Genomic DNA, 19105 nt, shown 5'->3' with positions numbered 1-19105 from the left:
AATGGTTAATTTTTAAAAATATATATAGAAACCAAAGTACACATGTTGAAAGTATTGACAAAGATAAATAAACGTAGAAAGTAGAACCATAATCAAAAGACGCCAAATATATGAGACCAAAGTAGTATTTAAGCTTAAATTATTAAAAGAGTCATCCTTAGAGATACATAAAAAATGCACTTATCTTTTGTCTATCCTATTCTAATCATGCATATATATCTATATATATAAGGAAATATAAGAAGAATTTACCGCATGGCAAATTATAAATAGATAATTAGATGAAATGCAAAAAAATAATAATAACATAGAATAGATGTATGTATTTTCTTATTAAAATTTATGAGGTATATAAAGAGTATGGTTTCTGAGATACAAGAAACCAAAAAGAAATTGAGAACTTTGGAGGAAAGTCCATGGGGGATCAAACTCAAAGCTTTAAATATATGAAGATGATTATTGTGCAAAAATTAATTTAATATTTGATATTAAATTAATTTATGAAATTAATTTAAGAAAATAAATTTTCAATTAAAATGGTTTTGAAATCATTTTATGTTTTAAAAAGAAAAGTAAAAATCGGTTTATGCATGTTGCACAAAATGGAGATTGAATTTATTCCATTAACTTTCATCTTCATGCTCACATAAAGGTCATTATCTTCTCTTTATTGATTCTCCAAGCATGAGCTGCAAGCCATGCACTTCACTTCTTTGTATGTTCATTTGCAATATATAATGAAAATTAGAGTCATTTGAGATGAATGAATGCAGAATTTTTTAGAGAAAAATTTCTGTGAGAAGAAACTGTTCTTCTTATCTGGCTGTGAATGTTCTTCATTGTTCTTCACTTTTTCAGTTCTTGAGTCCCACAACTCTGCACAAAGCTCTAAGAGGATAGTAGGGAAGACTTTGAGGTAGTTCACGGTGATATCAAGTGCAGACTGCTGTTGTACACTCGATTTCTTGGAGAGTTCATCAAAGGTATGATCTTAAAACCTTCTTTTTAGAAAAGTATGCTTTAGTTTCTGCCAAAATTAGGGAATTTGAATGCTTATGGATCTTTGAAACTTCTGCAACATATTATTTAACTCTTTCAATTGATATCAGAGCATCTTTTAAGCTTTCAGTTCGATCTAATTTTGGCAAGGTGGGTGTTTTTCATGAGATATACGAAATTGATGCACTGTTATTCTTTTCTGGGTTTTGGCATCTTAATTCTCTTTATTTTCTCAAAAATTTGTAATTGGCACTTGTTTGATGAGCTTTTGAGTGTTAGCAAGAGTCTGTTATTTATTTGGAATAATTAGAGTTGAAATTAAGATGTAATCGAAGAAACAAACGAAGGAGGCCGAGCTACTGTTCCAGTATTTTCCGCTTCTACTCAAATTTGTTGCTGAGGTCCAGTTGCTAAGCGATCGTTTAGCTCCAGACATTACACGATGAGAAGAAAAGCTAGATGATCGTTTAGCAATATGCGCTGGTCGTTGTGATGTTGAACGCTAAACGATTGTGTACCTACGGGAGCTAAGCGATGCATTTATTTGCTATCCGATAGCATTACGTGATTGTTTATCTTTGTCGTGGGAACTAAACGATACGTTGAATTTGCTACGATACGATTGTTTAGCTACGATGCACATTAAGCGATGCGATGAAGTGCTACGCGATAGCACTAAGAGATCGTTTGATCGTGGAGCTAAGCGATTGTGTAGATAAATGCTAAGCGATGCGATGATGTTCTATACAATGGAGCTAAGCGATTGTTTAGCTGCGGTGGATACTAAATGATGACATGAATGTGCTCGGTGATGGTGTTAAGCGATCACATAGTACTATGCAATGGAGCTAAGCGATTACACGGTGATGGAACTAAGCGATCGTCTAGTTCTATGCGATAGAGTTAAACGATCGTTTAGCTTTCAACAAACACTAAGCGATCGTGAACTTCCTCTCAACCTAAGGCGATCACACTAGACGATTACCTTCAGTGCTACACGATTGACCTTAGCAGCATTTTGAGGTTGGATCGAGAGCAGCCAGTTCGACCGGTTTTCTCAAGGTTTAATCCGATTCAGCCTCAAATGGTTTTGGTTGGTTCGGTTCAGACTCATCCAGCCCGGATTCAATTTTTTTTTGTTCCGTTTGGAGCGGTTCGAGCAATTCAAAGATGTTTATGAAACTGTTTTAATAGTTAGCCATCTGTTTGCTTGTTTATGCCAAAACGAAAACCATAATAGTTAGTATTTAATTGTTTATGCATGGGATGTATTTGATAATTAAATAATTCATGTATATGCATACACTATGCCATGTAGATTTAAAACCCTACCGTAGGAAGCACGTTACATGCATTGAAAGTATGTTATAATTGTTATAATATACAGTATGCATGTTAGGGTTGTGTTTAATATAATAGTTATATTAGATACCTTTGTTGAATGTTGTGGATGTTAAACATGTCTAAATTTAGTAAGTTGTTATAAAATTGGTTAGACGTTTAAAATCCATAACAAAGAACAATGCTTCATGCTCACTTAGATTAACAACTAATTTTAAACGCTCAGATAGATTGTTACCTTATAAAATACGATTACAAACTCATATCGGTTCATAAACCTGTCTAAGGCTGGGGATACTTAAGTTGTTGGTTTACAGAACACCTCCTACATAGGGATTATGACCAAACTATTGAGAGTTTTTAACTTATTTTATGAGCTTACGTGAGCGATGTGAGGTAATAAAATGGTTTATCATCTAGACATTTTAGGTTAAATCAATTTATAAAGACATATTTCGGTAAACTACTTAGACTTAGGTTGTATGAAATTAGCCGTCATGCCTAAGTAAATTACCCAAACATTTAGAACACTTAAGTGGAAGATTAACAAATATATTTGATATATAGTTATTAGCTCTCACGTCCTCCAGAGTTCACACTGTGAGATTCATGCTCGACTTCTTGTCGATTTTACCTCGACTGCTCCATACAGAAAGTGTTTGCATGGGTCAATAACAAGGTGAATGAGGGAAGTGGTTCATAGTAAGTGGGTGAAGGAAATGTGTCAACATGTCTCCTCCATTAGTTTGAACTGTGAGATTCCTATGTTGTGCCTGCTGTCGTTTTTATGCGGCACTAGCTAGTCGTTAACCGCGGCGATCCCTACGGGGGGTTGTAACATAGGATTCGGAACAACCCAGACTTCAATAAAATGAATAGGGTCTTATAGTTCCATCTTGGATATTTTCATCTATCTTGGAGGCATATTCATACCATCCTATAATATCTGAAAATGGTGGGTCACACTTACAAGAATTACTAAGTGTTAGTAAAGATCTTGACCGAAAACAATAACCAAAAGAATTATTGGAATATGAGTTATTCTAGATAATAGTATTTGGTCAAGAACTTGTATATCACATATATATGCTTAAGTTCACATAAGATAATTAAGGAGCTTTGTTTATTGGATTTGAGTAAATGCCAGAATTAAATAACACTTATTTTATTTATTAAACAATGTGTATCTTTACAAAACAACGAGACTCCGAGAGAATTAGGACACCAATCCCAACAGTAAGGATGCAAAGCGAGTTTACGTCATTTTCGTATCTGGGGTTATCTAGCACACGTCTTGGTACAGAATCCCTAGAAATTGGAAACAAGTTCAAAATTATGCCTATTTGTAGGATATCCCATGGAAATAAAAGAAGGATACTTTTATGATCCTCAAGAAGATAAAGTGTTTGTATCGACAAATGCAACATTCTTGGAAGAGGATCATATTAAAAATCATCTACCTTATAGTAACTGTCCAAAGATACTACAGAAAGATCAACAAGAGTTGTTGATCAAGCTGGTCCATCAACAACGGTTGTTGTCCCATCACGTCTATCCCAAGAGTTGGGAATGCCTCGTCGTAGTAAGAGGGTTATTCAACAATCTGAACGCTACATGGGTTTAACAGAAACTCAAAACATCATACAAGATGATGGTTTAGAGGATCCATTAACCTTTAAGAAGGCAATGGAAGATGTTGACAAGGAACAATGGATAAAAGCCATGGACAATTAAATGGAGTCTATGTTCTTCAACTCAGTCTAGTAACTTGTAGATCAACCACAAGGTATTACATCTATAGGTTGTAAGTAGATCTACAACATAAAACGAGACCAAACTGGCTAAGTACAGATCTATAAAGCCAGGCTTGTGGCAAAGGGTTTTACTTAAAGAGAAAGAGTTGATTATGAATAAACTTTTTCTCTTGTTGCCATGATTAAATCAATAAGAATACTTCTTGCCATTGCCACATATTATGACTATGAAATATGGCAAATGGATGTCAAAACAACTTTTCGGAATGACTATCTTGATGAAAGTATTTTTATGTCTCAACCAAAGGGGTTTTTTGAAAAAGACAGGAACAGAAAGTCTGTAAGCTTAATCGATCTATTTTTCGATTGAAACAAGCGTCCAAATCTTGGAATATAAGATTTGACACTGCGATAAAATCTTATGGCTTTGAACAGAAGGTTGACGAACTTTGTGTATACAAGAAGATAGTCAACAAAACTATTGCATTCTTAGTTCTATACATTGATGATATCTTGCTCCTTAGGAATGAGACAAGTTTTCTTGCTGACGTAAAGACATGATTATCATCACAGTTCCAAATGAAAAATTTGGGTGATGCTCAATATGTTCTAGGAATACAAATCTTTCGAGACCGAAAGAATAGAACATTGGCACTATCTCAGGCATCTTATATTGACAAGATGTTTTCAAGGTATAATATACAAAATTCCAAGAAAGGTTTATTACCTTTCAGGCATGGAATTCATTTTTCAAAGGAACAATGTACTAAGACACCTCAAGAGGTTGAGAAGATGAACAAAATTCCATATGATTCTGTAGTTGGGAGTTTGATGTATGTTATGTTGTGTACACGTCCTGAAATATGTTTTGTAGTTAGAATCGTCTGCAGGTTCTAATCTAATCCTGGACACGGTCATTGGACCGCTGTAAAAAATATCCTCAAGTATCTAAGGAGAACGAGGGACTATATGCTTGTGTATGGACCTAAGGATTTGATCCTTATGAGATACACTGATTCTGATTTTTAGACTGATGTAGATTCTAGAAAATCTACCTCATGATCAATTTTCACTCTTAACGGATGAGCTATAGTTTAGAGAAGCATCAAGAAAAGTTGTATCGCTGACTCCAACATGGAAGCAAAATACATGGCTACATGCGAAGCTGCTAAGGAAGCAGTATGGCTACACAAATTCTTAGCTGATTTGGAAGTCATTCCAAATATGCACTTGCCTATCACACTGTATTGTGACAACAGTGGTGCAGTTGCTAACTTAAAGGAACCCAAGAGTCACAAGCGTGGAAAACACATTGAAAGAAAGTACCATCTCATCTGGGAGATCGTACACAGAGGAGATGTGCTCGTCATAAAGATAGCCTCTGAAGAAAACCTTGCTGATCCATTTACCAAGGCCCTCTCAGCTAAAGTTTTCGAGGGCCACCTAGTTGGACTAGAACTCCGAGTAGTGTAATCTAGGGCAAGTGGGAAAATGTCTATGGTATTATAGATGCCCTAGTTTATTGTATTTTTCCCATTATGTATCTCAACATTATATTGTATATATTTGTTCTCATTGAAGTTTTAGTCCAAGTTGGAGATTGTTGGGAATGTCCTAGAACTTGTAGTTCGTGTTAAACATTCTATTTTATCAATAACAATGACTTGTTGATTTTGTATCTTATTATGAAAATCTAATAAACCTTGGCTATAATCTGAATGCTGTAACTTTATGAAATGACATAAATAGGATCAAGTTGACAGTATATATAGCCTAAATGGTTTAATAAGTATATGGATGATATTGGGTATCTCAACTTGGTAACAAAATTGGATGCGGCCCACTCTGTAGTTGTTACAAGAAGTTGTAAGCTACTACAAGCGATGTGATCCATAAATCATTCATGTTGAGACATGAGAGTGGAGGCATCTTATACAATGAGTTTGCATATAGACTGGACCACGAAAATAGGCACTTTCTTTATAACGACCATTTACTGTTAAAACTGATTATTTCATTTAATATGTAACCTAGGTTAACTTGATCTTAATCTTGAGCCAGCTATGGACTCCTGTTTGTTTGGGATTATCCTTTGATCTGCAAATGGTGAGAGTAGCCTAACAGCACTGCTCAAGAAGCTTACCATTTTGGGGATAAGACCGGATGAATAGATGAGGACATAGCCTTGCAAGATGAAAATCACTCCTACCCTATTTAGGGTTAGCAGATAGGTTGTTTTCTTAAGTACTGACTCCAGATCTTAAACAATCGGGGCCTCGACTTCTCATGATAGAGAAAGGATTTAATTCATAAAGATTATGAATCAAACTTGTTCATTAGAGGATCAGTGGGAATTTAAGGAACAAGATGTAGTCACAGGGGTAAAACGGTAGTTTTGAGCTAGTTGTGATTACGAACAACCTCTGAAGGACTGAGTTATTGATTATGATTATTAAGTGGACATAATATATCTACAGTGAGGGGATTTCAACTATGGGCTATAGTGGAGTGTCCCATTAGTTAACGAACGGGGGTTAGATCAGACTAATAAGTTTAGCTGATTAATCTTGAATCGTTGGAGCCCATGGTTTGTAGGTCCGTGAGGTTCCCCTACTAGCTCGTAAATGGATAAGCTTTAGGATAGCTTGAGAAATTAATTTGAAACGTTCAAATTAAAGGGAACAAGAGAATAGATATATTTAAATATGATTTAAGTATATGAAGATTATTATTGTGCAAAAATTAATTTAATATTTGATATTGAATTAATTAATACTTTAAATTAATTTAAGAAAATAATTTTTCAATTAAAATGGTTTTGAAATCATTTTATGTTTTAAAAAGAAAAGTAAAAACCAGTTTATGCATGTTGCACAAAATGGAGATTGAATTTTTTCCGTTAACCTTCATCTTCATACTCACAGAAAGGTCATTATCTTCTCTTCATTGATTCTTCAAGCATGAGTTGCAAACCATGCACTTCACTTCTTTGGAGGTTCATCTACAATATATAAAAAGATTGGAGTCATTTGAGATGAATGAATGCATAATTTTTTAGAGAAAAATTAATGTGAGAAAAACTGTTCTTCTTGTCCGGCTATGAGTGTTCTTCACTTTTTCAAGCTGTTCTTGAGTCTCACGACTTTGTTTAAAGCTCTAGGAGGATAGTAGGGAAGGCTTTGAGGTAGTTCACGGTGATATCAAGTGAAGACTTCTGCTATACACTCGGTTTTTTGGAGAGTTCATCGAAGGTATGATCTTAAAACCTTCTTTTTAGAAAAACATGCTTTAGTTTCTGCCAAAATTAGTGAATTTTAATACTTATGGATCCTTAATACTTCCGATGCATGTTATTTAACTCTTTCAAGTATAATATCAGGTATTTTAATTTTATACCAATATTAATTTAAAATGCATTTCAAGTATATTACTGGTGTATCAATGGTATATTACAATTCGATCAAAATATAATACTAAGTATTAAATTGGTGTATCATTAGTTTGTTAATACTCATTTAAAATTCATTTAAACATTTAATAATGGTGTATCAATAAGTTATTAATAGTCATTATATAAAAATTCACTTCAAGTATGTTATTGGTGCATCAGTAATTTATCATAACTCATTAAAAATTCATATGAAGTCTAAACATTGGTTATCAACAAAATGGCAATTACATTTCATTTTACCTTAAATTTTATGTAGAACATTGGTGTATTAATAGTATGTGAATTTCAATTCAAAATTCATTTCAATTATAGTTTCAGCATATCATTAGTAAACTAGTACTTTATAAAAACATATTTGTTATAGTATACCAATAGTAGATAATCACTTGTTCAAAATACAACTCAACTTTAACATTGGTGTATCAATAGATTATCAACATAGATTCATAATGGTTAACAACATGAAGAGTTGAACCATTGTAAATTATAAAATAAATGAATAAAGATTCAAATTTACTCCATGAATAATAACAAGTGCATGAGCATTTATTGCTTGTAAATTTGTTATAATGTATGGTAAATTTGGTCTATCAATTGTATAACTGACCAATCTGCTAAATATAAAGTATATCAGATACATCAAAGATAAAATATATCAAATATACTACTAATATACATGTTGATGCATGAAAACGAGTCTGGTAAAATTAGAATAATTAAAAACGAAAAGCAATTCTACAATTTTTATATTCTTTTTTTGCTTTTTCTATTCTTGCAGTTGTTCCTTTAAATTATTTCGGTTCCATTTGATAAACATGTTATTTTTATTTTTTGGATTTTGAAAGTTAAGCCTATAAACACCACTTCCATCTATGGATTTTGAAAGTGTATTTTTAAAATCTAAACAAAAAATTCAAAAATTAGTATGTACCCTTTGGTAATCATTTAGTTTTTAATTTTTGATTTACAAAAAATAAACCTATAAACACATTTTCACCTCTAAATTTCCTCATTTTTTATTACTTTTTACCAATGTCTCAAAAACGGAGCGAAGTTCTGGAAAGTAAAAGATTAATTTTTGTTTTGGAATTTGGTCAAGAATTTAACTCCTTTCCTTAAGAAATATTTTAAAACATTGTAAAAAATTGAGAAGAAATATATTTAATTTTTAAATATTAAAAGCCAAAACAATATAATTACTAAAGGGATCTAAATGATAGCTAAACCCAAAATAGAAATTAGGTCAATATTTTTAATTTTTAATCATAGACTCGTTAAATCTTTGTCAATATTTACATCAAATCATGATTCGTTCGAATTGACTTTTAAATTGTTTATAAAAAGTTCCTATTTTGCCCTTAAAATAGTTTCTTAAGTAATTATTCAACATCAATCCAAACAAGCCAATAGATCAAAAACATAAAATTTTATAGGAATCTCGTAGTAGCTACTCACTTGTTCACACTAGATTTTTTTTCATAAACAATTATTTAATGTTGTTGAACCCACGTGATTATTAAAAAAATGTTGATATCACAGTTAATTAATGTGAGTAGTATACATTTTTATATAAAAATTTCCCAACCTACAAGTTGACAAGTGTTGCAATTTATACCACTTGCTGAAATTTTGCTAATTCACTGAACAAAAACAAAAGTACTATGAGAAACTAAATGATTTGAAGAAAAAAGAAAAGTAAAAACCCTTCAAAACTCACTAAATATGAACAAAATGGGATTTTATGATATATCCTTTGGAAATGGGATGCCTGATCTTATTGTTTTGAAGAGCTCTATTGAAGTCCTTAATCAGGATTTTATGAGTGAGGGTTGGGTCAGTCTTTTCCCCTTCCAAATACTTTTGTCCTTGTCGGTCACTGTCGGAGGTGGGTTATTGGAAGTTGAATGCTGATGTAATATTTTCTAAAGAGGTAGGTTCGAGAAAACTTGGGCAGATTATTTGTGATCATGTTAATCGGCCAATCTACGGGATTGCAAGAGTTTTACGTAGGATTGAAGTGTCAATATGCTAGACATCGAAACTATTTTAGAAACTCTAAGTGTGGTCGAGTGTAAGTGGTTCGGGACCAATCTGCCATTAGAGGTGAATTTTGATGCTTTAAAAGTTATCAATCTTTTCAATAGAAAGAAGAGCTCTTTAGCTAATATCAAAGTCCTCATCGAGGACATGATTTTTGTTGTAAACTCTGCAAATATCTCTTTTTCTTGTCATATCCTTAGAGAGGAGAAGAATACTAATCATGTTACTACAATTTTGACATCCTCTCAATGTTGTTATTTGTTCTTGAAAGATGTATTTTCTGCTTGTATTTCCTTTCTCATTTGTGATGAGGAAATGAGTGTTGGGAAAAACCTCCTACTACTACAGGAGTATGCAAAAAAATAACAAATAAATTAAAAGAAAATTAACGTGAAAAAACTCCAAACCAGAGAAAAGAAAATCACGGAGCAGAAAAAAATCTACTATGTGAAAAATTATTACAATCACATAAAATTTTCCCAACTCCAATGACAAAATCACTCTTTCAAAGCTTTAGATTGCTCATATCATTTTTCTAACTCTCAAACTAGAGAATGCAAAAAGATGTTAAGGAACATGTGTGAAATAAACTTTACATTCAGTTAAAACTACTTTGTAAAAAGTCCTATGTAAAGAATCCTAGCTAGAATCCTCAATACACTAAAAAAGAAAAGAGATCTCTAGCTATTTATTTGTTGTAATCTTCAATCTCTACAAGAAATAAAAGAATTTTCAGCTCCTCCATGGATGTAGGCCACTGTTGCCAAACCACGTAAAATCCGGTTGTTCTTCCTCCTCTTCTTCTCTTTACTCTTCTTACATAGAGCCAACTTCATCTTCTTCATTGAATTTCTCCATAAAATTGCACAACATTTCCTCTTCTTTCTTTCTTTCTTTCTTTCTCTCTCATTCTCTCTCTAATCTGCAAATGGAAAAATAGAGTTAGTCATTCAGAAACTATTCTGATAGAGGAAAGGGGATCACAACCATTGACGTGTAAGGCCAGATCTGAGTATCACGTGGATTGTGATTTTAGCTAGTAGATTTCTAAGCCAGTGGTTTTCTTAGCTTTCCAGAGTTGTTTTAGTTTATGGTTTGGTCCTCGATGGGATATTGACAAGTCTAACAAAGTGGTATCAGAGTCTGCAAGGATGAGAGAAAGATCAGTCAAGAACCAAGAAAGATAATCATGAAGCATAGTGAACATTACAAGAAGGTTAAAGATGGCTGTTGCAAGATATGACATAGAGAAATTTGATGGGAAAGGAAACTTCAGTTTATGAAAGGCTGAAATCAGAGCTATTGTGGGGCAACAGAAAGCTCACAATGCTCTTGAAGACCCATCCAGACTCCCTCCTACTGCAATAGAAGAAGAAAGGGAAAATATGGAGCTAATTGCTCATGGAACGTTTGTCCTAAACCTCTCTGACAATGTGCTTAGAAAACTTATTGATCAAGATACAACATATAAGTTTTGGACAAAGTTAAATGAACTTTTTGAAATGAAAGATTCGCCTAATAAACTTTTCTTGAGAGAAAGGTTTTTTACATTTAAAATGAGTTCTTCCAAAACCTTGACAGAAAATCTTGATGAGTTTAAAAGATTACTGCAGATTTCAAAACACAAAATTAAAACATTGGGCCAGCAATGAAGCTTTTGTGCTTTGATAATGGGCAGAAATGCATGTTATTACAACAGAAAGATATAAAACAATGTAGGATTGCGATGGTAAAAATATGCCGTTGAGCAGGGACGAAAGTCGGCTTCGATTCGCCCGGCCAGCAGGCGGGCGGCGTGCTTATCTTATAAAATCGTGTATAAAAGCATTAAGTTGAGAACATTGTGATCGCATGCGTCCATTGCATTAAAGCAGCTAATTTACGTATTTTGTGAAGGAAAATGCATTGGCACAAGGCAGAATTGTGATAAAAGGAATTCAACGTCCGAACGCATTAAAAGATTGCGACCGCAAGGCCAAGAAGGTGGTCACAAAGAGATGGCGCATCAAGGTGGAAGCTTAATAAATCACGATGCGACAGAAAGTTGATGACGGTCGATTCTGAATTAGGTTGATAAGCCATTAACGACAACACTGTAGCAAGTACCTCAACTTTTCGTTGACAATTAATCAGCGCATCAGACAGAGAATTAATGACATCCCATCAGTGCAATCATTTGAGAGAAAAGCTCTTCACCATGAAGCTCTATAAATACCAAAGTTAACCTTCGTTAAAGGGGTTCAGGTGTTCAGAATTTTGGAGTTCTTCTTCGCAATATACATAGATAGCCGTAGTCTATAATTTTATATACTTAGAAGGCGGAGGCAAGTGAAGAGAGAAGATGCTGAAAGATCATCTTGGTTAGCTCGGAAGAGTGCTGGGAAGCGTTGAGAACAGAGAGAGGGCCGACTCTTGTGGAAGGAAGAACATTCTTTTGGGCAGAGTAGACAAAAACTCAGTAAAAAGCCGTGGGAAGAAAGACATTGCTACCAGGCTCTCTATCCCTATTTTCCATTGTCATTTTGTATTATGATCTTATTTATAAAATAGAATTTGCATCTCTACATATATTCACTCTCTTTACATTACGCATGAGTAACTAAACTGTTGAATGGGTTGAGAAAAACTTAGCTAGCATAACCTGAGATCTTCATTTTATGCGATCATCTTGTATTATGTATGCGTCATTCGTCCTTTAGAGATGCTCAGGAGGGTGGTCTAAGGATAGAATCTAGGTTTGGAAAAGTCAGATTAGAATCTAGGCTTGGGAGAGTCAGATTAGAACCGTATAAGCAAGAGATAGAAACTTAGGAATAAGTTCTGTTTGCTATTAACATATCGCATGCACCGTAGAGATAAGATATGATAGTATACGGTCACCTTGTATATGTGTGCATCATTTATCATCGCATAGAAAAGAATAGATACTTAGGAATAAGTCCTATCGACATCATCGTATATATCGTAGAAATAGGAGCTATGGGATTTGCATTGGAAGATGAATTTCTGTTGTGTGTGTGTAGCATGATCACATAGCTTGAACGCAATCTCAGGAAGCGCTAGTTAAATCCCTTTTTATTCCCCGTATACTGATTGTAACTTTCGCTATATTAACTCTTTTCTCAATTCCGCCGCATAGGATTTATATTTTAACCAAACATACTTACCAACTCATTGCTTTATTTGTCACCGCAAAGAAATCTAAAATCACCGTCACATAATGTATCCATAGTCCTTGTGTTCGATCCTAGGCTTACTAGGCAATCTAGTAGGATTTATACTTGAATTTTGCTAGGAAAACTTGCATGCACAACGCATACACCACCATCACAATATACACCATTATTTCATCATATCCACAATGCATCAAGTTTTTGGCACCGTTGCCAAGGGCTACGATAGTACATATTATGTTGACGGTAACTTTTTTATTTTCTTTGCAGACTTTCCATCTCTGTGCACTGCCTCTCCTTTGGTATGGGAAAAAACAGGTGTCGTATGACCGAAGGACAAATTCCTGAGCCAAATTATGACCTAGAGATTGAGAGAACTTTCCGAGGAAGAAGAAGAAATAACTGTCAATAACAATAAGCGAAAAATCCCAACATGGCGGAGCAATCGGAAGACAGAGCACCGAATGCAAATAATGTCATGTCTAAACCCATCCTCTTAGCAAACAACCGCGATAGGCCCATCCGGGACTATGCCTTGCCCAACCTTTATGATTTCTCACCAGGAATCATGAGGCTAACCTTGGACGGATCGAGGTTCGAGATGAAGTCGGTGATGTTGCACCTGATTGAAACTGTCAGACAGTTTGGCAGTAGGCGTGGCGAGGATCCGCATGCTAACCTTCGGAGTTTATTGACATCTGTAATATGTTTGTGTTACCAAACATCTCCGCTGAGGAGGTTCGACTAACGTTGTTCCCATTTTCATTGTGTAACAAGCACGAAAATGGGCTTATTCTCTCGAACTAGGGGAGATTACATCATGGGAACAGGTAGTGGAAAAGTTCATGAAGAAGTACTCCCCTCCGACAGAGAACGGCAGAAGGAGGAAGTTGATTACTAATTTTGAACAAGATATCGACAAATAGCTCAGTGACGCCTGGGCGAGGTTTAAGTAACTGGTGCAAGATTGTATGCACAATGGCTTACCAGATTGTTTAAAAAATGGAAATTTTTTACCACGGCTTGAACTCTCCATCGTAGACGGTTGCCAATGCGACAGCAGCTGAAGGTCTGCCTTACAAGACATATGACGAGGCTAAGAACATACTTGATCGCATTTTGAAAAATCATGAAGACTAGAGAGAAAGCGATCAAGGACTGAGAATTAAGGACAGTGACGCAAGTAATGGGGCCATCGCATCCATACAAAACCAAATGAATGCGATGATAAATTTAATAAAAAGAATCACAATTAGCAGCCCAGGAATGCATATGGGGTAGGTCAACGCAATCGACCAAACGAGTGCAAGTTGTGCCACTTATGGAGAAGGCCATCCAATGGAAGACTGTCTGAGGACCCCACAATCTATTTATTTCGTGAAGAATAATCATTTTTCCAATACTTACGACCCTAGGTAGAGAAACCACCCTAACTTCGCGTGGAAAAATCAACAACAAAATTTTCAAACGATGGCGCAAAAAGAAGGGCCACTAGGATTTTTCCCACGAACAAACGATCAAACACAAAATCAAGCTAGTAGTTCGCAGGTGCCGCAATCTTCATCTCTGGAGATCTTACTGAAGTAGTATATTGAAAAGAATGAAATAGTACTCCAAAATCAAGCGACGTGTATCCGCAATCTTGAAATTCAGAAATGGCAGAAAGCTGATGAAAAGCATCTAGGTGAAAAGCATAAGTAATCACGATGAGACAAAAAGCTGATGATGGTCGAGTCCGAATTAAGTTGACAAGCCGCTAACGGTCTACTATAGCAAGTACACTCAGCTTTTCGATGACAAATATTTGCCGCATCAGACAGAGAATTAATGTCATTCCATCGGTGCAATCATAAGAGAGAAGACGTTTTTCACCCCAAAGCTCTATAAAGACTGAAGGCAACCTTCAGTAAAGGAGTTCGGATAGTTGGATAATTTTCTCCATAGTTAGAATAGTCTTGTTCTTAGTTTTTCTTTTATTTTAAGGCGGAAGCGAGAGAAGTGAGCTCGTGCCAAGAGATCGTTCTGGTAAACTTGAAAGAGTGCCGGAAGCGTCGAGACCAGAGAGAGGGCTAGCTCCTGCGGAAGCAGGAATATCTTTTGAACAGAATAAAGTTGACAGTGTAAAAGCCTTGGGAAGCAAAGGATTGCTACCAGGCTCTCTATCCTTATCTTCCATTGTCATTTTGTACTTAAACTTATCTATAGAAATGAAATTTACTTCTTTATATCTTTTCACTCTATGTTGATTACGCATAAGTAGCTAAATCTGTCAAATGGGTTGAGAAGCACTTAGCTAGCATAACTGGGGATCTTCACTCTATGCGATTATCTTGTATTATATATGCATCATTCATCCATTAGAGATACTCGAGAGGGTAGTCTAAGGACAGAATCTAGGCTTGAAAAAGTCAGGTTAGAATCTAGGCTCGAGAGAGTCAGATTAAAATGCATAATCAAGAGATAGGAGCATAGGAATAAGCACTGTTTGCTATTAATGCGTCGCATGCATCCTAGAGATAGGATATGATTGTGTGGGTCACCTTGTCTTTGAGTGCATCTTGCATCATCGCATAGAAAAAGAGTAGAGACTTAGGAATAAGCTCTATGGACATTATTCCATTCAACACATGCGTCCTAGAACTAGGAGCACCACATTTGCATTGGAAAATGATTTGCTGTGGCATGAGTGTAGCATGATCGCATAGTTTGACGCATTTCCGGGCAACACTGGCTAAAGACTTTCTCAACCCATTCCTTCTTATACTCAGTGTATCTACCGCATAATCAAACTTTTCTCGAATCCGCCGTATACATTTATTTTATACCGCAAACAATAACCCAAAACAACTATTTGATTTATTGGTTACCACAAAGTCTTCTCGAAAATTACCACCGCATACCAATTTCCGTAGTCCCTGAGTTCGACCCTAGACTTACCAGGAAACTCAGTGGGGTTTATACTTGGATTCCACTTAGAAAACTTGTTACTCAATGCATTTCCATCACCGCATTTCATTCCATTATTTTATCACATAAAATAACACATCATGTACCCATCATTCTGAGACGACCATTTTTATCCACTGGTCGCACTCAGATTGATGTGTACAAGGGAGAGATCACACTGAGCGTGAACGGAAAGACGATCAGATTTGATATTATTAGAGCCATGAAGTATCTGGAAGAAGAAGACCTCACTGAGTCCAATGATGAACCCAGTTTATATGAAGAAGAAAAGTCTGAAGATGAAGATGAAAGAGAGGATGCGACCGCATGCATAGAAACCTGCAATGTGTTCGAAGAAACAACAACCAAAGAAGAAAAGCTTACAATGAATGAAGAAAGAAAAACAAAAAAACTATCCTTGGAACAACCACCAACCTTAGAGTAGAAAACCTTACTAAATCACCTGAAGTATGCTTTTCTTTGGCAAAATGAAACGCTACCAGTAATAATTTCCTCTGCACTTCAAGAAGATCAAGAAAATGGGCTGCTGAGCATCCTGAAAAAGTACATAAAAGAAATAGGATGGACGCTAGCATACTTTAGACGAATCAGCTCTGCATATTGCATGCACAGGATACGTCTCGAGGACAATAAAAAGGATCGATCGAACATCAACGCAGACTCAACCCTATGATGAAGAAGGTCGTGATGAAGGAAATAATCAAATGGTTGGACACACGGATTATCTATCCAATCGCCGAAAGCACGTGGGTCAGCCCCGTGCAACGTATGCCGTAGAAAGGAGGGATGACAATAGTTCCAAATGTAAATAATGAATGAATACCGATGAGGACCGTCACTGGCTGGTGGATCTGCATGGACTACCGCAAACTGAATGCGGCGACAAAGAAGGATCATTTCCCCTTCCCTTCTATCGACCAAATGCTAAATCGCCTAGCAGGACATGCTTACTACTACTTCTTCGATGGATATGCCGGCTACAATCAAATCATGATTGCTCCTGAAGATCAAGAGAAAACCATATTCACCTGCCCCTATGGAACATTTGCATTTTGACGCATGTCGTTCGGCTTATGCAATGCGTCGAGCACATTCCAGAAGTGTATGATGAGCATCTTTTCTGAGTATCTTGAGGATTTTGTAGAAATTTTCATGGATGATTCTCAGTGTACGGGAAAACATACGAAGTCTGTTTCAATAATCTAGAGAAGATATTGAAAAGATGTAAAAAGATGAACCTTGTGCTGAACTGGAAGAAGTGTCATTTCATGGTGAAGGAAGGTATTGTGCTCGGGCACAAAGTCTCCAAGGACAGGCTGGAGGTGGATAAAGCGAAGATTGAGGCGATTGAAAAGCTCCCACCTCCAGCAAATATGAAGGCTGTCAGGAGCTTCTTAGGACATGCAAGCTTTTATCGATGTTTTGTGAAGGACTTTTCAAAGATTGCGCGACCATTGAGTGCATTGTAGGAGGCAGAAAGAACGTTTGACTTTGATGACTAATGCCTCAACGCATTCAAGATACTGAAGAACGCATTAATAACCGCACTTGTGTTGATCGCATCAGACTGGACACAACCCTTTGAACTAATGTGTGATGCAAGCAGTTATCCGATGGGGGCGGTGCTGGCGCAAAAGAAGAAAACAATGCTACACCCGATCGCATATGCGAGTATAACTTTGAACCCTACCCAAACAAATTACACTACCACATAAAAAGAATTTCTCGCGGTAATATTTGCGCTAGAAAAATTCAGAGCTTACCTGCTAGGATCCAAAGTGATCGTTCGCATTGATCACTCGACAATCAAGTATTTAATGACAAAGAAAGATGCGAAGCCGAGGTTGATTCGATGGGTTCTCCTCCTTCAAGAATTCAACATGAAAATCATTGATCGCAAGGGGACGGAGAACCAGGTTGTGGACCATTTATCAAGGTTAGAAAATCCAGAAGTCGACCACAACCAGTCGAAGGTGAATGCAACTTTCCCAGATGAGCAACTATTTAAAATTGTAGAATTACCATGGTATGCGGACGTGGCAATTTTCTGGTTTGCGAACAATTTCCTGAGTACTACACAGCCCACCAAAAGAGGCGGCTCAGACATGAATGTAAATCATACTATTGGGATGAACCAAATCTTTATAAAAGGGGATCATACCAGATTTTGCGCCTATGCGTACCAGACGCTGCTCATCAGCGCATAATATCGCAATGCCATGACTCGTCATATGGAGGACACTTTGGAGGCCAACGCACAGTAGCAAAGGTATTAAAAAGTGGATATTTTTGGCCAACTTTATTCAAGGACTGTCTCTTATACACATCTAGATGTGTATAAGAGACAGACGCTGCTCATCAGCGCATAATATCGCAATGCCATGACTCGTCATATGGAGGACACTTTGGAGGCCAACGCACAGTAGCAAAGGTATTAAAAAGTGGATATTTTTGGCCAACTTTATTCAAGGACACAAGAGACTATGCAATGAAATGCGACCGGTGCCAACGCACGGGAAACATTTCATGGAAGCATGCGATGCCATGAACATCATCTAAGAATTGGAACTATTGGATGTCTGGGGCATAGACTTCATGGGACCATTTCTACCATCAAATGGTTATAAATACATTCTATTGGCCGTTGACTATGTTTCCAAATGGTTAGAAGCGGTATCGTGCATCACAAGCGATGCGGCGGTAGTCTCCAAGTTCTTGAAGAAAAATATCTTCACTCGTTTTGTCATTCCACGTGCCATAATAAGTGATGAAGGCTCTCACTTTGTTAATCACATCATCAATAAATTGCTGCTCAAGTATAATATCCTCCATAAAGTTTCCACCGCATACCATCTATAAACAAATGGTCAAACTGAAGTGTCCAATAGGGAAATCAAGCTGATATTAGAGAATGTGGTAAAAACCTTCACACAAAGATTGGGCAATGAAGCTGGACAATGCCTTGTGGGTATATAGGACCGCCTATAAGACACCTATAGGCATGTACCCGTATGCGATGGTGTTTGGAAAGGCATGCCACTTATCGCTTGATTTGGAGCATAAAGCAATGTGGGCAGTAAAAAAGCTCAATTTTGACTTGAAGGCCGCAGGGGAAGCAAGGAAACTTCAGTTGGTCGAGCTTGATGAGTGGAGAACTCAAGTATATGAGAATACCAAAATTTACAAGGAGCGCGCAAAACGTTGGCATGACAAACAACTATGCGAGAAAAATCTCCAAGTCGGACAAAAGGTCTTATTATTCAATTCGCGGCTATGAGTTTTTTCTGGTAAATTAAAGTCACACTGGTCCGGACCCTTTATAATCAAAGAAGTATTTCCACATGGTGCGCTCAAGTTGACTAATGAAGAAGGGACCCGCG

The sequence above is a fragment of the Benincasa hispida genome, chromosome 8, assembly GCF_009727055.1.
Source record: "Benincasa hispida cultivar B227 chromosome 8, ASM972705v1, whole genome shotgun sequence".
In the NCBI taxonomy this organism is placed as follows: domain Eukaryota; kingdom Viridiplantae; phylum Streptophyta; class Magnoliopsida; order Cucurbitales; family Cucurbitaceae; genus Benincasa; species Benincasa hispida.
Note: the sequence above shows the minus strand (reverse complement) of the source record.